Below are 22,523 nucleotides of genomic sequence, written 5' to 3'. Positions count from 1 at the left end.
ATATTGCAATAGTAGGCTAGCCGTGTGACCCTACTAGTACACGATATTTGTGTACTGATTGTGCTCATGCCCTTATTTTTGCTGAGTGTAGGGCATCTTCAAGTGGCTATTGATAGACCTCGCTTCGGAGATTAGAGATTATCGTATTGACTTCAAGAGTGAGATGCATCTTCCGGGATGTCACAGAGTTCTCTTTAGTCTACCTCCACCATTTCTTGACTTAGACCATTGTTTTAATTAGTTAAATAGTTTATAAGCATTTTCTTATTTAGACTTGGTTATCGCTAGTAGTTTTGTTACATTGACTTTCAGATCTTAGGTTTATCTTCCGCAAATTTTAGTTGTTAGATCTTTGTTTAGTAATGGAATTTCTCTTTTAGTCATTTAACATGCTTTCGTAACTTAAATGACTTAGTTTTAGAATAATTGCTTTAGTTGGATAGTAGAAGTTGTTGTCCCACCAGCTTGTAGGTATGGGTGCTAATCACGAAAGGTTTTGGGTCGTGACAAAGTTGGTATTAGAGCCTAGGTTCGTCGATCTTGATGTACCAAAATGAATCTAACAGAGTCTCGCGGAACGGTATGGGGACACGTTAACTTTTCTTTTAGAGGGTATAGAACTTTAAGAAATCTCAATTTTCTCTTGTCTCGTTCGTGCTATGACTTGATTCCAATTGGTATCTGTTAATTCAAATTGGTATCTAACTTCTTTCACTATTTTGTTCGTAGATGGTTAATACTAGGCATAACGGCGTTAGGCCCGTCGCTCCCGTCAATGCTCCAGCAAAGGAACCCACAGAAGATGTCACGATCGAGGCAGAGGTAAACAAAGAGCTATGGCTGGAGGCTGCGGGAGAGTGGTTCTTGATGTGAATGAGGTGCTGATTGACAATGTTCCGGTGAATGAGAAACCTCCGGCACACAATAAAGAGATAGAAAAGGAAGTTGAGATTGAAGATGTTGACGAGGTTGAAGAGGAGGAAGGAGTACTGGCTGAAGTGGCGGGGATCCCTCCCATCGATCTGGTTTTAATTAAACAAATCACGTCATTCTTGAAAAGATTGGCTGGTACGGGATGTTGGAAGTAAGGCTTCATCCATTGGGTCTATTCGTGTGGTGTCTAAGTTTAGTGAAGCATTTCTCAACGACTTTCCTGGCATGCCTCCGGATAGAGACATAGATTTTTGTATTGACTTAAAGCTTGGTACTTGTCCCATTTCTACTCCTCTGTATCGTATGGATCTGACACAATTGAGAGAGTTGAAGGTTCAGATCCAAGAGCTCCTATATAAAGGATTTATTCATCCTAGTGCTTCCCCATGGTATGCTCCGGTTTTATTTGTCAAGAAGAAGGTAGTAGCATGAGGATGTATATAGATTGCCGACAATGGAATAGAATCACTATTTAGAATAGGTATCCCTTCCCAGAATAGATAATCTCTTTGATCAATTGGAAGGTGCAACAATCTTCTATAAGATTGATTTTAAATCCGGGTATCATCAAGTAAAAATTAGGCCAGAAGACGTACCCAAAATGATGTTTACTACTCGTTATGGACATTATGAATTTTTAGTGATATCGTTTGGGTTGACTAATGTGCCTGTAGCCTTTATGAGCTTGATGAATAGGTTGTTGAAGCCATAGCTTGATTTTTGGGTGATAGTCTTTATTGATGATATTTTGGGTTTTTTTGTGTAACACCCCAGAAGTCCTATGAAATAGGCTAGAGACTCGCCTATTAAATAATGCTTAAAATGATGTTTCCATACCTAGACTAATATATTAAACTTGATTTAGAGGTGTTAGAGCTTAAATTTCAAAGGACGATCTTGACGTTCGGAAACTAGCGAAATTGAACTAGTAGATGTGCTTAGGTTTTGTGAAAGTTTGGGAGTGTCATTTAAATTCGAAAACTAGTAAAAGACTTTAAATAGGTAATATAATATTTATAGGGTCAAACGTCTAGTTACCACTCCCCAATGACCACCCGAAGTGTCTTTGAGGAGGACCCAAACATTGGCAAGGAGGCTACCAAAGCAGACTGCGAACAACCAAGATTTGGAGGTCCTTACGCATCGCGCCCTCCACACTTGATAGGCAAAAAGTTCCTCGTGACGCGGGGCATTCACGAGGCTCACTGCCTCAAAACAGATTCCAGAAAAAAGATTAAGAGAGACAAAGGAGCCGACTGATTTTCCTCCTTCAAAATCAATGACCTGATTTGACATTATTGAACACCTCAAAGCTCTGACCCGGTGCATATACTCAAATCAATATGAAATTACTTTAGTCAATAGTTAAAAAAATTAAGATACTAACACTATCTCTAGCTTCTTCACGTCTCTCTTTGGGTTTGATAGCTTTGACTAACTTGAGGGCTTTGAGTAATCTCAGCATTTTGAGGTTGAACTAGTGGTTCCACATCTACTCCTTGATTTATAATGTCATTAGGATCCAAATCAATTATGTGATATGTAAAATGGATGAAGCTAATACCACATTCACTTGAGTTTTAAAGTCCCAAAAGGGTTCATTATCAATCTCACGAAATCATCGCTTGAGAATAGAAAAGGCTCTTTCAACTGAGGATCTCAATGATGCATGTCGAAGATTGAATAATTCTTTTTTTCATTTTTGGGAGAACGATCATTATACTCTTGTAAGTGATGGTGTACTCCATGATAAGTGGGAATGAATCCCATATGAAGTCCATATCCCGCATCTCCAAGATAAAATTTATCTACAAAGTCATAATATAGTCAATTAATATACATTGTTCACCTACTTTTTCTGATAAACTATTTTAGATTGAATAAGATACCTTGGCGGATTTGAAAACCATGTGGTCTCTCTAATGCATCATTTAATATGTAAGAGTCATGAGCAGATCCTTCCTAACCAGCTATTGCATACGTGAACTTCAAATTAAAGTTGATGGTAGCCAATACATTTTGTGTTGTTGTGCCTTTTCGATCACGAAATCTATTTTGTTGTTCAATAGGAACCGATGCAAGAACATGTGTGTCATCTATTGATCCTACACAATTCTATATACTACTAAGTTAATAAAATGTACTATTTTTTATAAAATGATTTAAATTTTGAAATTTTAGTATGTCACTTACAGCAAACCATGGATGATATCGATAATTGTTCCCTATATCCGATTGAATAGTACCATTTGGTGGTCTTATAAGCAGTTTTGAAGCTCTACCCTATCCTTGTAATTTTGAACCTCATTCTTGATCTTTATTCGTATAAGGTTCTCTAGGATTGCTACTTTGATTTTATAGGCTAAATTAATTGCAACTCCGAAAGCGAAAATAGATTTAGCTACATCTCGAACTATTGCATCATCTTCATCTTTGTTTGTCATATCCATATGTTCCAACGACCAATATAATGTAATTGCATTTATGATATAACAAAGAAAAGAACATAATAAGAAAACTTGTCAAGGCATATAACAACAACTGGTCAATTTTGAGGAAATTAATACCAAAACCAGCAGAATATTAAAATGTCTTTCCTTCAAATTACCCAATAACTCTTTTAAACTTTCCCCTTAGAATCAATAAGCCAGAAACTAAAATCCTATTTCTGATCTACATATCTCTAGCTCAACTATGAAACAGTGAACGAATAACATTATACACACAACCAAACATACTTGGGCCAAATCTCAAAAAAATATGAAATAATCTAAAACAAAAGGCCACAATTCATAAATGTATCAAAAAATATCGAATTAAATGCATAAATTCACCAAATAAACTTAAATTCAAACACATGAGCAAGTATTTCAACAGAAAAACAAGTGAAAGATGAATATGTTGATAAAGAACTTCGCAATTAAAAATCTCACAATTATAGTTATTGAAAGCATACCTTCGAAATTCTTACAAGAATATGAATGAAAAGAAAACAATGAAAATCCTAAATTTGAAGAGGAACAAGCTGGATAAATAATGGAGAAACAACGCTCCTTTACTATGTTTGAGGGTGGGCAAGGGGGCAGGCTGGGGTGAAATTCACTTGTGTTGCACGTAGACTTATTTCCTTGAAAATCATTTCCGGAGACTTGTTACGGAAGTCGTTTCCGATGATTTAAGGAAAACAAGTCACTTAGGAAAATATTTTCCCAACATTTTGTTGCAACCAAACAAAAGAAATAGGAAAACGTTTTCTCCATACCATACACACTCTAAAATGTAATTTATTCATTAATGAAGCTAATTTTTGTAATGCGACTTGTGTAATATTGAGTGAGTCAATCATTTAAGTTAGACAAACTTTTAATTCATATTGTATCTGTAATTTTTTATAGTTTAATTTTAGTAATTTAAACAACTTATATAAAACAAGATATCCATCAAATGAACTGCGTCGGGACCCACAATTGTGGACTTCGAAGAATGTCTAACATTTTCCCTTTGGAATAACTTGACACAATTACCTAGAATCTATTGGTGTGTAGATGTTCTTTTAGTTAACAAATTAATTGGTTTCCTAGTTTTTTTCTTTAATTAGGTGGTCACTCCAATAAAATTTGTTTTTTCTTAAAATTCTTTTAAAATTGAGATTATTTATTATTTTTCGAGTCACCACAACATTTTTCCTTAATTGTATAAAGTGGGGATGTAAAAAAAAGAAACATCGCTCTAAGGATATATAGAGGTTCTAACCATTACAAATTCAATTTTTTTCAAATTGATGAGACTTTTGTTTTATTGTGTTATATCTTGTATTTTGTATATTTTTTTATTATTTGTATATTGTACTTGTATCTTATTCATTATTTTTGAACCCATTACCTATAATTCATTGATTTCGTATACATTCTTTTCGTTAACTAATTAATTGGTTTCCTATTTTTCTTTCAATTAGGTGGCCACTCATTTGAAATTCATTAATTCTTAAATTCTTTTAAAATTCAATTAATTTATTATTTCTTGAGTCATCACAACATTTTTTCTTATTTAAATAAAGTAGGAATGTAAAGAGGATGACGATTCCGCTGGGGATATAAAGGTTTTATTTAACCATTTTGAGCTTATTTTTTTTCCAATTTACGAGACTTCTATTTTATTGTGTTATATCTTTTTTTATATTATGTTGATTATTTGTATATTGTACTTGTAATGCGTTCATTATTTTTTGTTATGTGACTTGTGTAATATTGAGTAAACAATCATTTAGACTAGGCCATTAGGGTCTCTTCATCTTTTTCCTACAAAAAGAAAGAAATAACATTAAGTTGTAATTTATTCATCAAATAGACTAATTTTTATTATATTTGTGTAATATTGAGTGAATCAATCATTTAGACAAGGCTACTAGGGTCTCTTAGTCTTCTTCCTAAAAAAAGAAAGAAGTGACACAATGCATAACTCTTTATTCATAATGTATTTAAAAAAAACTTTGTAGCTTAAGTTTAGTAATCTAAACCAGTTATAAAGCAAGATATCCATAAAATGAACTCAGGAAAAACCCACAATTGTGGAATTGGAAGAATGCTAACACATTCTCTTCAGAATAACTTGATCCCCTTTACTATAATCTATTGGTTTCGTAGAAATTATTTAAGTTAATTAATTAAGTCGTTTCCTAGTTTTTCCTTTAATTAGGTTATCATACATTTAAAATCCGTTTATTCTTAAAATACTTTTAAAATTGAATTAATTTATTATTTTTTGAGTCACCATGACATTTTTCCTAATTTGAATAAAGTGGGACATTAAAAAAAATGCCGACTCTACTGGGGATTTAGAGGTTTTAACCATTATGAGTTCTGTTTTGTTTTTTTCAAATTGAGGAGACATATTTCGTTTTCTTATATTGTGTATTTCGTATATTTTGTTGATTATTTGTATATATTGTACTTGTAATTTATTCATCTTATTTGTAATGTAATTTGTGTAATATTGAGTAAATCAATCATTTAGAGTAGGTCACTAGGGTCTCTTAGTTTTCTTTCTATAAAAAAGAAAGAAGTGATATAAAATTAAACTTTATTCATCAATTAGGCTAATTTTTGTAATATGATTTCTGTAATACTGAGTGAATCTATCATTTAGACTAGGCCATTGGAGTTGCTTCATCTTCATCCTGCTAAAAAACAAAGAAGTGATACAATGACAAGCTTTTTTATTAATATTGTATTTACAATTTTTTGTAGCTTATTTAAGTAATTTAAATCACTTATATAAAACAAGATATCTATCAAATGAACTAGGCACAGGACACACATTGTTGATTTTAAAGAATGCCTAGTACAATCCCTTCAAAATAACTTGAACCCATTACCTAGAATATATTGATTCCGAAGACATTCTTTTAGTTAATTAATTAATTGGTTTCCTAGTTTTTTATTTAATTACGTGACAATTCCTTTAAAATTCGTTTATTCATAAAATACATTTAAAATTGAATTAATTAATTATTATTCGAGTCGCCAAAACATTTTGCTCATTTGAATAAAGAAGGAATTATACAAAAATGGAGACTTCGCTAGAGATATTAAAGTTCTAACCATTATTAGTTCATTCTTTTTCTAATTGGGGATATTTTTTTTACTCTGGTATATCTTGTATTTTGTATATTTTATTGATTATTTGTATACTTTACTTGTAATTTATTCATTATTCTTGCAATGTAATTTCTATAATATTGAGTGAATCAATCATTTAGACTAGACCACTATAGTCACTTCATCTTCTTCCAACAAAAAAAGAAAGAAGTGACATTAAATTTTTATTTATTCATTAATTAGACTAACTTTTGTAACGTGACTTGTGTAATGTTGAGGGAATCAATCATTTAGACCAGACCACTAGGGTCTTCATCTTCTTCCTAAAAAAAAGAATTGACATTAAATTGTAATTTATTCATTAATTAGGATAATATTTGTAATGTGACTTGTGTAATATTCAGTGAATCAATCATTTAGACTAGACCTCTAGGCTCTCTACATCTTCTTCATACAAAAAAAACAAAGAAATGATACAATGTTAAATTTTTTATTAATATTGCATTTACAATTTTTTTGTAGCTTAATTTTAGTAATCAAGACCAGTAATATAAAACAAGATATACATCAAATGAACTCAGTCAGGATCCATAATTGTGGATTTGGAAGAATGCTAACACATTTTCTTCGGAAGAATTTGAACCTTTACCTAGAATCGATTATTTTCGGAGACATTATTTTAATTAACTAAATGATTGAATTCCTAGTTTTCTTTTAATTAGGTGATCAGTCCTTTAAAAATAGTTTAATCTTAAAATCCTTTTTAAATTAAATTAATTAACTATTTTTTTAAGACACCACAACGTATTGCCTGATTTGAAAAAGTAGGATTTTAAAAAGAATTATGACTCTGCTGCAGATATAGAGGTTTTAACCATTATAAGTTATTTTTTTCAAATTGTTGAGACATTTTTTTGTTGTGTTATATTTTATATTGTGTATATTTTTTTGATTATTTATACATATTGTATTCGTATTTTATTCATTATTTTTGTAATGTGACTTGTATAATATTGAGCGAATCAATTATTTAGACGTTACTGTTCTCTTCATCTTCTTCCTAAAAAAAAAGAAAGAAGTGACATTAAATTGTAATTTAATCATCAATTAGGCTAATATTTGTAATGGAGTGAATCAATAATTTGAGTTAGGCCACTAGAGTCTCTCCATCTTCTTCCTACAATAGAGAAAGAAGTGCTACATGACAAACTCTAAATTCATATTATATTTGCAACTTTTTTTAGCTTAATTTGTGTAATCTAAACCACTTATACAAAACAAGATATTCATCAAATGAACTCAATCAGGACAAAAAATTATGGATTTTCCAAAGATGCCTAACACCTTCTCTTTTAAATAACTTAAATCCCTTACCTAGAATCTATTGGTTTCGTAGACATTCTTTTAGAAACTTATTAATTTGTTTCTTAGTGTTTTCTTAAATTACGTGAGAATCTTGTAAAATATGTTTATTCATAAAATGTTTTTAAAATTGAATTAATTCATTATTATTTGAGTCACCTCGACGTCTTGCGTTATTTGAATAATGTAGGAATATAAAAGAATGACGACTCTGCTGAGGATATAGATACTCTAATCATTATGAGTCTTTTTTCAAATTGAGGAGACTTTTTTTTTTATTTTGTTATATTTTGTATATTGTATATTTTGTTGATTATTTGTATATTGTACTTGTAATTTATTCATTATTTTTGTAATGTCACTTGTGAAATATTGAGTGAATCAATCATTCAGACAAGACCACTAGGGTCTCTTCATATTCTTCCTACATAAAAGAAAAAAATATCATTAAATTGTAATTTATTCATTAAATTAAGCTAATTTTTATAATGTGACTTGTGTAATATTAAGTGTGTCAGTCATTTAGATTAGGCCACTATGATCTGTTCATCTTCTCCTACAAAAGAGAAAGAAGTGACACAATGACAAGCTTTAATTCATATTGTAATTCCAACCTATTTGTAGCTTAATATTAGTAATCTAAACCACATATATAATATAAGATATCCATCAAATGAACTCAGTCGGGACGAATAATTGTGGATTTCGAAGAATGCCTAACATTTTCTCTTCGGAATAACTTGAACCCATTACCTAGAATCTATTGGTTTCGTAGACGTTTTTTTGGTTGACTAATTATTTCGTTTCCTAATTTTTGTTACGACCCAAAGTACCCCCTAGGCTTAACCGGTGTCGTCGTCCTCTATGAGGACTAAGACGAGGCCTTAGCGTTCGTCATAGCACATCATAGGTAAGAAAATACAGGAAAATTAAAAAAAATTACTTATATAGCAATGAGGTTTACATAGACCTCTACATAGGAAGCATACATAGGTTTCTCGCTTAAACAACATAAAACATTCAGGAATTTAGTCTAATACTTTGTCTCACGTTAAACGATCTATAAAGTGAATCACAATTGTCACGCCCCGAGCTACCCCCGAGACGCGGACACGGAACCTAGGACCACAAGTGATCCCAAGCTAACCCTGCTGGCATGATCATGAGCATACTAAAGATAATAAACTGTTGCGGAAGCTAAATCATACTTAAAATGAAAAGATGGGGAATACCCATATTCTATGACTGAGATATTTGAAAACAATGAGTTTAATACAAAAGAAATATTAACTCAATACTAAGCTGAATCTAACTATTTCTGAAAATAGCCTCTAAACTAGACTAGAAATACTGGGACAAGCCCCAGCTAAATCTAGCAAAAACTGAAAAAATAAATGACTAAAGACTGAAATGAAACTCATTACTGTTGTCCTCGGAGAATGAGGACTCACCACTGAATCTGCTGAACTGGAGATCGGGAAATCGATCTATGCGTGATCTGGATGCTGAGAACCTGAACCTAGCACACGTATGCATCATTACTTGAAAGGTACTAAGCATGTAGGATAGAGTAAAGCTGAAATAAAACATAACTGAACAAGCACAAAAACAAGTATAATAATCTGAACGTGATGTGCTGATGTCTGAGCTACCTGGATGCAATGACCAACTTATAACATGCTGAAACTGAATACTGAATATACTGATAAATGGTCAATGCAGAGAGTCTGACTGAACTGTGGGAGCTACTAATAGCCGATAATAAAACCACATGAGCTAAATGTGGAGTTCGACGTATATGCCCCCATCGAGAGGACCCAGTATACCCTGCCAGAGGAATAAAGGCATGTTGGCGTGATTACTAAACTGATTTCCCACATAGGGGACTTAAAACCTACTAGCCTAGTAGTTTTGGGACTATTGGGTACGCTAAACCCTAGTCCAACTCGGTATTATGCTACTCCAAATGAATTTTGTAAATTAACTGATTATATCTGAATTTCTGTAAATACTGGATAGCTCGAAACTGAACATGCAAACTGAGAATGCAACAATTAATCTGGTAATTATGCATTTATAACTGAGGCATGTATATCTGAAGTGTCTGAAATATATGACCTGGCATGTGTAATTCAAGAACTAAAGAAATACAAAGCTAGGGTTCTGGAATTCATGCGATAATCTGAGTAATAACATGATAATATGATTCGGAACATATATTTAATAAATTCATGAAGTTATATCAAAGTTCTAGAAACCCTAGGTTTAATCATGATAAGAGAATCAAGAACTGTCTGAAACTAAGGACCCAATGGGTGAAAGGAACCCACTAGTGAAATCCCACATACCTGGTGATGAAATACACGGAAAAATTCTTAAGTTTCGGGGTTGGAACTGCTAGAGTTTGGGGCTTTCTTGAACTAGGATTCTTGAGCTTTTTTCTCCTCTCTTGCTTCTAATTTTCTAAGTTTTGGTTTAATGATTTGACTTGGATATGTTTTAATTGTGTTTCTAGGCTTAAACTGACTAAAATCTGATGATTTAGGGTAAAAACGTGGTAACTTAGGGTTAAAACGGAGTGGAAAAGGTCAAAAAGCCCCCTGGGAAGGTTGCTGTCGGGCCTCACGACGGCCTGGACTGACGGTCCATCGTGCGACCGACGCCCCGTCGTTGGGTCCGTCGTGAGGGCCTATTCGATAGGCCTTTACTAAAATGGGCATAACCTTTTACTCGAAGGTCTGATTTTAGCAAGGTCGGTGGCTATGGAAGATAATTCAATTATCTATCTGTGGGTAGGTCATGGGAGACCTAATTCATTTTGTAATAAGAGTTATGATCATTTTTAGTTGATCCAACTGCATTTTCCTTTAACTAGCTTCAAATTTTCCACCTACGGACCATAGGTCCACCTACGAACCATTTTGATCATCCATAGCTCTTGTTAGAGAGTGGTTGAAGGGAGTCTTGTTCGACGGTCACGGACTACGGACCGTCGCTTGACCTACGGACCGTAAGTCCGTCCGTCGTCCAAGAGTTAACCGATTTTTCTAGGCTGAAATTTTTGGGAGTTTCTATCCCATCGACGGTTGTGCGAAATGGACCGTGGTTCAGGCTACGGTCCGTCGATGCCACCGTTGGTAGCACCTGCAGATTTTTTTGAAAAACAAATTTTTGGTCTGTTTTGGCTACGGGGTGTTACAACAATAGTTTGGGCATAGCCCTTAGTCTATTACAATATGGCATATAGGATACGATGAAAGTCTCAACATGAGAATGTAATAATTGTCTCAAAACATAGACAAGACTAATAAGGCTTGATGAGTGGCTTTATCCTCGGAAGTCATGAGGACTCACCAATTGAGTTACGAAAGAGTCAAGTCTTCTTCTTCAATGACCACGAATCTCATCAGTGGCCCGAACCTAAAATGTTTGGAAAAACGAGAGAAAATATGGGTTAGTACAAACCACATGTACTAAGTATGACTTCTATGCACAAAATCATCAATGCATGAGAAAAGGATAATTTAGTCAAAATGATGTTTTTTATCAATTTAACTCAACATGCATATATGAAAAGCATAATAAGTCAGTTCAACATAATAGTAACCCAACACACAGATCACAAAGCGATACTTGTGCAATGCCAAAGATAGAACTCCATAATCCTATCCAAGGCTAAATATCACATTAAGCAACCCACTTCATACTTACAACATATTCTCATAATTCATCATAACATGATTAATACATGAATACTACTCATAGATTATCAACATAATCATAATCATAGTCATAATCATAAAAAAAACAACACTTCTAGAACCATCCCTTAGGACCCCACATGTGCAATAAGTAAGACAAGTCAGATTCCTCCCTAAACCTATGTAGAAGACTTCACGACAACCCTAATAAGAGTTCACATACTTAAATTATTCATTTACTTTTACATTAGGGAAAGAAGTGCAATGACTGACATGAGACCATGTGACCTACATGGAATCATGTGTTCTACTCCCACACCGAAAAAAGAGAGGGTTAACACTTGTCTAAGATGCAACCATTCGTACGTGGCGATCTAGGTGGATCCACTAAGATCGAGTCCTATCTGGGATTAAGGGTCAAGGAGATTGTTTCTAGAAACCTTGACTTACTAACGTAGAGGTTTCCATCTCATGAGACAACATATAATTAGGAAATCCGGAGTTACTAATGTGAGGAACCCATGTGGGAGATCGGTCTTACTAACGTGATACCTCCATCATATTTACATTCCATTTCGGTGCTAAGCATTTATTCCCTTTAGTAATCATCTTGTTACATGGTATAAGTTCACATTAGTCTCTTCTATACCCTTAGGTAAACCTCTTATCATAATAGCTCATAGGTGATCACAAGTGAGAACTATCCTTTCACTTTAGACACAACATCATAATCATGAAAAACTATATTTAATCATATAATGATCACATCATAACATAATTACATACTTCATAGCCAATTCATAGATCTAGGGTTAGGGATGAAGGATCATTGTCAACAACATCACAACAACACAATTGGCTATAGCATCATTATCACATAAGTAGATTTCACCTAGAATAATTGAGATCAAAGGAGAATAAAGATCATACCTCATTGCCCTTCATAGGAATTCACCCTTCAACACCCAAGAATTCCAAACAAACATATTAAAATAGGGCAATTCGTCAAGTATGAACATAACAAAAATCAAAGTAAACAAGGGACATGTTCATCACCCTCAATAATTCACCTTAATCAATCTAATAAATTAGGGATTTGGGTGATAGACAAGGGTCAAGGGAAAACTCATGGAATTCATCAATTGACCATCAATTCATACTTAAACAACATTAATTCATCATAATTCATCACAATTAACTAACAATTTTGTTTTAGAAAGAAGACCCATGTGAGGAGCAAAGCCCTTGTTTTGGGGGATTTAGAAATCATCTTTTGAAGGACCTCTTGGGGAAAGTATTCCGAAGAGTGAAAGAAACCATACCTTAATGATGATAAAGCCACGAAATCGGGTTGAAAAACTTGAAGGCTTAATCTTCTTCTTGGAGTTATATGGGTCTTCAATGGTTTTTTTGGAGGAAGAGAGAATTTGGGAGAGAGAGAGATTTTTGAGTTCAACTTGTGGTACTTGGTTTGAGTGATAAAATGACCTAAAACTGACCCTAAGACATTATATAGTCACCAATTAAAATATCCAAAAGACCCCTCCCTTAAATGGATTTAATTGTGAAGTCAAAACACCCAAAATACGAAGTAGGTGCGCGTCGCGAGTCTAATTCCCCAATTTATTTTAGAATTTTGATCTGAGGAAATAGTGTCTGTGTCAGCCCCGCGTCGCGAGTCCAACTCCAGATCTCCACGTGATGGCTGCGCATCGCGCAGCAGCCACCAGAAACCTACCTGCGGGTAGCTGCCAGGGCAGCTTGCTCGCCCAAATTCGGGTCCTCCCCAAGGACCCTTTGAGTGGTCCTTGGGGTTTCATGACTGCACGTTTTGACCCTCTATACTACACTCTACCTATTCAAAGCCTTTTTTAAAGTTTTGGACTCCATATGATTCTACGAAACCTTCACCAAACATAGGGACGTCAACTAGTTAAATTTCACTAGTTTCGGATGTTAAGGCTTTTCTTTAGTCCTATTGCTCCAATACTTCTCAAACAAGTTATTTATACTTATTTAGGTCTATAACCATCATTACTCAACATATAAGGATCTATCATAAGTCGTGGAAATTTCCGGGTGTATCATTACTCCCCCCCTTAGGAACATTCGTCCCCGAATGACACTCTAAACCTTTTTATAGGAAGAAAAGACTCAAGACTGGCAGTCAACCAACCAACAATACAATATAGTGAGTCACAGATCATAGGCGGAAATCTCAACTCCTTTCGACCCATAAGATGACATCAATAATTAGGAACTTACTCCACACATACTTATAACAAAAGCTCAACTTTTCATTTCACAAAAGGAGGTACTACCTTTTCCATTTCAATATGATATCAATATGAACATGAATAGTTGACGTGTTAATTCTTATCAAAACAATATCAATTATGCTCATTATAATCTTCCATGAACACTAATAGCATACAACACACTCAAGTGAAAGTCGCATAATAAACATATTTCATGGAAAGACAAGAACACAACTTAGGCATGAATTTCTACTATAATATGCACATATTTCGAAAAAACATGATAAATTCAACATTATTCATAGTAGTCATATATGGAATTACTAATCTTAATCTTGACTAGGAGTAAGGGGAAAAAGATGAGGATAGCAGGTCTTCATGTCGGCCTCGGCCTCCCATGTTTCACCCTCAACAAGGTGGTTCCTTCATAGAACTTTTACGGAGGCGACCTCCTTATTCCTCAATTTCTTAACTTGGCTTTCCAAGATCTCAACCAGGACCTCTTCATAAGAAAGATCCACTTTTACCCCTAAACCTTCTAGAGGAAGAATGGAAACCGGGTCCCCTATACACTTCTTGAGCATGGAAACATGGAATATATGATGAATCATGCCCAACTCATTTGGATCCTTCAACTCATAGGCAACACTCCCAACTCGCTTCAAAATTTCATAAGGGACCACATAAAGAGGACTAAGCTTTCCTTTCTTTCCAAACCTCATCACCCCTTTCATGGGTGAAATTTTAAAATAGACCCAATCTCCTACTTTGAATTCAAGGTCCCTTTTTCTATTGTCGGCATAAGATTTTTGTCGACTTTGAGCTGATTTTAGTCTATCTCTTATAACTCGAACCTTCTCATGGGCTTCATATACCAAGTCGGGACCAAGTAGGGCAAACTCACCTACCTCATCCCACCCAACCAGAGATTTACACCTTGTCCAGTAAAGTGCCTCGAAGGGTGCCATAGAGATAGTTGAGTGGTAGCTATTGTTGTTGAGAATTCTATCAAGGGTAGGTGGTAATCCCAATTACCCTTGAGGTCGATGACACATGCCCTCAACATATCCTCAAGAGTTTAAACAGTGCGCAGCTTGACTATCCGTCTTGGGATGAAAAGCGGTACTAAGCTTTACCTTCAAACCAATCCCACTTTGGAAAGCTTTCCGAAAATGGAAGGTAAATTTAGTACCTCTATCCGAAATGATGGACAAAGGCGCTCCATCTAACTTCACTATCTCTTTCATGTACAATTTGGCATAGTCTTCCGACGAATATGTGACTTTGACGGAAAGAAAATATGCGGACTTGGTTAGCCTATCCACAATGACCAATATCGAGTCATGTTGTCTTCTAGTACGAGGCAACCCCACTACAAAGTCCATGTTAATATCATCCCATTTCCGTATAGGAATATCTATATTTTGTGTCAAACCACCTGACCTTTGATGCTCTGCTTTCACTTGTTTGCAATTTGGACACTTAGCAACAAAGACCAATATGTCCCTTTTCATACCATTCCACCAATGTTTGTTGTAAGTCGCGGTACATCTTTGTAGCACCCAGATGAATGGAATACCGGGAGCCATGAGCCTCTTCCATGATCAGTTCCCTTAAACCATCCACATCCGGTACACACAACCTTCCTTGGTGCCTAAGCACCCCATCTTCTCCTTGAAAGAAAGACTTATTAGACTTAATAAGGACAATTTCCTTCAATTCCATCAATAGAGGATAAAGGTGTTTCTTGGATTTCACCCAACCACTAAAGATTACTCGAGTTGTGGAGAACCACAAAACCACCCTTTGGAGAGTCTTCTAGTCGGACACCTAAACGAGCAAGCCTATGAACCTCTTTTACTAACTCTTTCTTATCATCAACCACATTAGTCGCACTACCCATGGACACTCTACTCAAAGAATCCGCTACCACATTAGCTTTTTCAGGATGGTAAAGGACACATGTCATAGTCTAACCATCTTCTTTGACGTAGGTTCAAATATTTTTGGGTAAACACATAATATAAGCTCTTGTGATCGGTGAATACATCAACATGTACCCCATAGATATAATGTCTTCATATTTTCAATGCAAATACCACAGAAGCAAGCACAAGTCTTGAGTTCGGTAATTCTTCTCATGTGGCTTGAGTTGTCTAAAGGCATATCTATGAATTTCCCATGTTTCATGAGCACACACCCTAGACCCACTCGGGAGGCATCATAATAAACCACAAACCCTTTGGTACCCTTCGGTAAAGTCAATATCGGAGCACAGGCAAGTCTAATTTTCAATAATTGGAAACTCTTTTCACATGATTCCGACCAATAGAATTTGGACTTCTTTTGGATTAAGGTTGTTAATGGAGATGCGATAGACGAGAATCCCTCAACAGAACTCCTATAGTAACCGACCAACCCTATAAAACTCCAGATGTCGGTAGGAGTCAAAGGTCTTGCCAACTTTTGACAATTTCTGTCTTCCTTGGGTCAACCTCTACCCCTTCACTAGAGACAATGTACCAAGTAAGGCAACTGATCTCAACCAAAACTCACACTTGTTAAACTTAGGAAAAAGTTGGTTATCCTTGAGAACTTGCAAAACTATTCTCAAGTGTCTCATATGACCATTTTCACTCCTGGAGTATATCAAAATGTCATCTATAAAGACAATCACAAACAAGTCAAGATACTTTCTACAAACTCAATTCATATGGTCCGTGAATGCCACCGGGGCATTTGCTAGGCCAAATGAATCACTACGAATTCAGAGTTACCATATCTTGTTCGGAATGCCGTTTTTGGAATATCAACTTCCCTCACTCTAAGTTGATGATAACCCGACCTCAAGTCAATCTTTGAAAAATAGCTCGCTCCTAGGAGTTGATCAAGCAAGTCATCAATCCTAGGGAACGGGTACTTATTCTTTATAGTGACTTTGTTTAATTGACGATAGTCGTGCACATTCTTAACGACCCATCCTTCTTCTTTACAAATAATACCGGAGCGCCCCATGAAGATATGCTCGGTTGAATAAAGCCCTTATCTAACAAATCTTTGTGTTGAGCCTTTAACTCCTTCAACTCTGCCGGGGCCATCCGATAACGAGGGATTGAAATAGGTTGTGTATTCGGCAACAAGTCTATGCCGAAGTAATCTCCCGTTTGGGAGGAATTCCAAGAAGGTCATCAGGAAAGACCCCCGGAAATTCCCTCAGTACGGGTACCGACTCGATTGGGGGGACCTCGGATTCAAGATCCCTAACTCTTACTAAGTAGTATACACAACCTTTTGCAATCAATTTGAAAGCTTTTAGAAATGAGATGACCTTACCCCTAGGATTTGAGTTTCCTCCCTTCCACTAAAAAATGGGTTCATTCGGGAATTGAAATTTCACTATCCTTGTCCTACAATCAATAGAGGCAAAGCAAGCATGCAACCAATCCATACCCAAAATAACATCAAAATCTAGCATATCAAGTTCTATCAAGTAAACTAATGTAACTCTATCAAGCAAGGAAATAGGACAACCTTTATACACTCTATTAACTACCACAGAATCACCCACCGGGGTAGAAACTGAAAAAGGTTCGTCTAATATGTCGAGTAGCATTTCAAATTTCATGGATACAAGAGAGGTCACAAATGACAATGTAGCTCCCGGATCCAACAAAGCATATACATCAAAGGAAAATAATTTTAACATACCGGTGATCATGTCCGGTGAGCTCTCTTAATCACTTCGGGATTGGAGAGCATAAAAGCGATTCTTCTTAGGAGCATCCGAATTTGGGGAACTTGTTTGAACTTGAGCATTTTCCCTTCCTTAAGTCGTACTCGTAGGGAATTCTCTCTTCATGTGAGTACTCTTGCCACAACCATAGCAATTACCCGTGCCAACTAGGCACTTACCGTCATGTCTCTTATCACATTTTGCACAAAGAGGCTTCTAAACATAAGATCTTCCTCCTTTATCCTCTTGGGGCTTGGGAGTAGGAACCCTACTCTTGTTTACCCTTGAAGCATTACGAGGGCCTTGGTTGGAAAACCTCCTTTTGAACCTTTGTTTCTCTTGAACCTCAAACCTATTCCTAGAAGAATTCCCCTCTTCGTTTCTCACCTTCTTCAATTTCTCACAAACTTGCTTAAGCTTTTGCTACTCAATTTGTTTGGCATAAACCATTAGACGAGAGATGTCCATGCTAGGAATCAACATAGCTGACCTACATTCATTAACCACAACATCGGATATCCCCATGAAAAATTTGTTCATTTGGCCGTAGAATCCGCAACCATAGTAGGAGCATGCTGTGATAGTTGAGTGAACTTGAGGCTATACTCCTTCACGCTCATACCCCCTTGACGAAGGTTGATGAATTCTTGCATTTTCCTCTCCCTTAGTTCCAAGGGAAAGAACCTATCAAGGAAAGCCTTTTCGAAATCTCCCCGAGTAATCCGGCCTTCTATAACCGGCCTCTCATCCTTTCATTCCTCATACCACACTTGAGCTACATCTTTGAGTTGATAGGCTGCTAGTTCCGCCTTTTCTTGAGAAGAAACACCCATAGCATCAAGAACTTTGAACACTTCATCAATGAACCCTTGTGGGTCTTCCTCCACCTTAGACCCATAGAAAGTAGGGGGATTCATCCTAGTGATATCCCTAATCCTTGAAGCAAGTGGTGTCAGCATCGAGATCCACTTGCACCCTTGCATTTCTAGCAACTTGGGTAGCCAATACTTAAGTCAAGCTATGAATGGCCGACCTTATCTCAACATTAGACATAGCCCCTTATTCAATAGGAACTTGAGGGTTTTAAGGAGCTTGAGGGGGAACCATCTCATTAAAATTCTCCTCTTCAGCCCTTCGAGCATTGTTCCTTCTTGTATTCATTGACTATAAGTACAAGAAAGAGGTTATAAGAAAAGGACTAGATAGAGCTAAGACTCTTAGGCATGACTAAGGAATAACAAGGGAGTGAGAGTTCCTAAGCATCACATAGTCCCTCATTCATAAGTGTGGTGCGCTTCACAATTATGAATAAGACCCTACATAGACGTGGTTTAGTTAGACATCATTTTCTAAGAATACTTAACCTCATGCTCTAATACCAAGTTTGTTACGACCCAAAGTTCCCCCTAGGCGTAACCGGCATCGTCGTCCTCTACGAGGATTAAGACAATCCCTTAGCGTTTGTCATAGCACATCATAGGTAAGAAAATACAGGAATATTAAAAAAACTTACTTATATAGCAAGGAGGTTTACATAAGAAGAATACATAGGCTTCTCGCATAAACAACATACAACATATAGGAATTTAGTCTAATACTTTGTCTCACGTTAAAGGATCTAAAAAGTGAATCACAATAGTTTGAGCATAGCCCTTAGTCTATTACAATATGTCATATAGGATACAATGTAAGTCTCAACATGAGAATGCAATAATTGTCTCAAAACATAAAAAACACTAATAAGGCTTGATGAGTGGCTTTATCCTCGGAACTCATGAGGACTCACCAATTAACTTAGAAAAGAGACATATCTTCTTCTTCAATGACCACAAATGTCCTCAACGGCCCGAACCTAAAATGTTTGGGAAAAAGAGATAAAATATGGGTTAGTACAAACCACATGTACTAAGTATGACTTCCTATGCACAAAATCATCAATGCATGAGAAAATGACAATTTAGTCAAAATCATGCTTTTTATCAATTTAACTCAACATGTATATAACAAAAGCATAATAAGTCGATTCAACATAATAGTAACCCAACACATAGATCACCGAAGCAATACTTGTGCAATACCAAAGATAGAACACCATAATCCAATCCAAGGCTAAATATCACATTAATCAACCAACTTCATACTTACAACATATTCTCAGAATTCATCATAACATGATTAATACATGAATACTACTCATATCTTATCATCATAATCATAATCATAGTCATAATCATAAAAAAGAACACTAGTAGAACCATCCCTTAGGACCCCACATGTGCAATGAGTAAGAAAAGTCCCAAACCCTACCTTACCCTATGTAGAAGCCTTCACGAGAACCATATTGAGAGTTCACATTCTTAAATTAATCATTTAATTTTAAGTTACGTAAATAAGTGTAAGAACCGACATGAGACCATGTGAGCTACATGGAATCCAGTGTTCTACTCCCACACCGAAAAGAGAGAGTTAACACTTGCCTAAGGTGCAACCATTCGTACATAGCTATCTAGGTGGATCCACTAAGATAGAGTCCTATGTAGGCACATAGTTAAGGGTCAAGGAGATTATTTCTAGAAACCTTGACTTCCTTATGTGGAGGTTTCCATCTCATGAGACAACACACATAATTAGAGAATTCGGACTTACTAATGTGAGGAACCCATGTGGGAGATCCGACTTACTAACGTGATACCTCCATCTCATTTACATGCCCTTTCGGTGCTAAGCATTTATTCCCTTTTAGTAATCATCTTATTACATCGTATAAGTTCACATTAGTCTCTTCTAGACCCTTAGGTGAACCTGTTATTATAATAGCTCATATGTGATCACAAGTGAGAACTATCCTTTCACATCATAATCATGAAAAACTACATTCAATCATATAATGATCGCATCATAACATAATTACATATATCATAGCCAATTCATAGATTTAGGGTTAGGGATGATGGATCCTTGTCACCAACATCACAACAACACAATTAGTTATAGCATCATTATCACATAAGTAGTTTTCACCTTGGATAATTGAGATCAAAGGAGAATCAAGATCATACCTCATTGCCCTTCATGAGACTTCACCCTTCAACACCCAAGAATTCACAACCAATATATGAAAATAGGGAAGTTCATGAAGTATTAACACAACAAAAATCAAAGTAAACAAGGGACATGTTCATCACCCTAAACAATTCACCTTAATCAATCCAAGAAATTAGCGATTTGGTGGAAAGATATGGGTCAAGGTAAACCTCATAGGAATTCATCGATTGACCATCAATTCATACTTAAACAACATTAATTCATCATAATTCATCACAATTAACTCACAATTTCGTTTTAGAAAGAAGACCCATGTGAGGACCAAAACCCTTGTTTTGGGGGATCTAGAATCATCTTTTGAAAGATCTCTTGGGGAAAGAATTCCCAAGAGTGAAAGAAATCATACCTTAAAGATTAGAAAGCCACGAAATTGGGTTGAGAAACTCGAAGGCTTGATCTTCTTTTTGGAACTCTATGGGTCTTCAATGGAGTTTTGGAGGAAGAGAGAATTTGGGAGAGAAGAGATATTTTTGAGTCGAACTTGTGGGACTTGGTTTGAGTTATAAAATTGACCTAAAACTGACCCTAAGAAATTATATAGTAACCCATTGAATTACCAAAAGACCCCTCACTTAAATAGTTTTATTTGTGAAGTCAAAACACCCAAAATACGACTTTAATGATATCTGGGAAGTAGGTGCGCGTCGCGAGCCTAATTCCCCAATTTATTTTCGAGTTTTGAGATGAGGCAGTAGAGTACGTGTCAGCCCCGCGTCGTGAGTCAAACTCCAGATCTCCACGTGATGGCTACGTGTCGCGCAGCAGCCACCAGAAACTTGCCTGCGGACAGCTGCCTTGGCAGCTTGCTCGCTCATGTTCGGGTCCTCCCCAAGGACCCTTCTGATGGTCCTTGGGGTGTTGTGACTGCATGTTTTGACCCTATATACTACACTCTACCTATTCAAAGTCTTTTTGAAAGTTTTGAACTCCATATGACCCTCCGAAACCTTAATCAAACAGAGGGACGTCAACTAGTTAAATTTCGCTAGTTTACGGACGTTAAGGCTTTTCTTTAATCCTATTGCTCCAATACTTATCAACAAGTTATTTATAATTATTTAGGTCTAAAACCATCATTACTCAACATATAAGTCTCTAGCATAAGTCGTGGAAATTTCCGGGTATGTCAGTTTTTCTTTAATTAGGTGAACAATCCTTTAAAATTCGTTTTTTCTTAAAATTCTTTTGAATTGAATTAACTTATTATTTTTTCGAGTCACTGCGACATTTTTTTCTTATTTTAATAAAGTAGGGATGTAAACAAAATGACGATTCCGCTGAGGATATAGAATTTCAAACCATTATGAGATTATTTTTTATTCACATTTAGGAGATTTTTCCATTATTGTGTTATATCTTGTATTTTGTATATTTTGTTGATTATTTGTATATTATATTTGTAATTTATTCATTATTTTGTAGTGATAGTTATGTAATATTGTGTAAATCAATCATTGAAACTAGGCCACTAGATTCTCTTCATCTTCTTCCTACAAAAAAGAAAGAAGTGATATAGAATTGTAATTTATTCATTAATTAGACTAATTTTTGTAATGTGACTTGTGTAATATTGATTGAATCAATCATTCAGACTTAGGACGGTAAGTTTCTTCATCTTCTTCCCACAAAAAAAGAAAAGAGTAACACATGACAAACTTTTAATTCATATTGTATTTGCAACTTTTTTGTTGAACCTTAATTTTTAGTAATTTAAACCACTTATATAAATATATACACATACATATATATACATATATATACATATACATATATATATATATATACAAATATATATATATATATATATATATATATATATATATATATATACAAA

This window comes from Solanum pennellii, chromosome 7, assembly GCF_001406875.1.
Source record: "Solanum pennellii chromosome 7, SPENNV200".
NCBI classification, from domain to species: Eukaryota; Viridiplantae; Streptophyta; class Magnoliopsida; order Solanales; family Solanaceae; genus Solanum; species Solanum pennellii.
The sequence above is the reverse complement of the archived record's forward strand: the minus strand, read 5'-3'. Positions refer to the sequence as shown.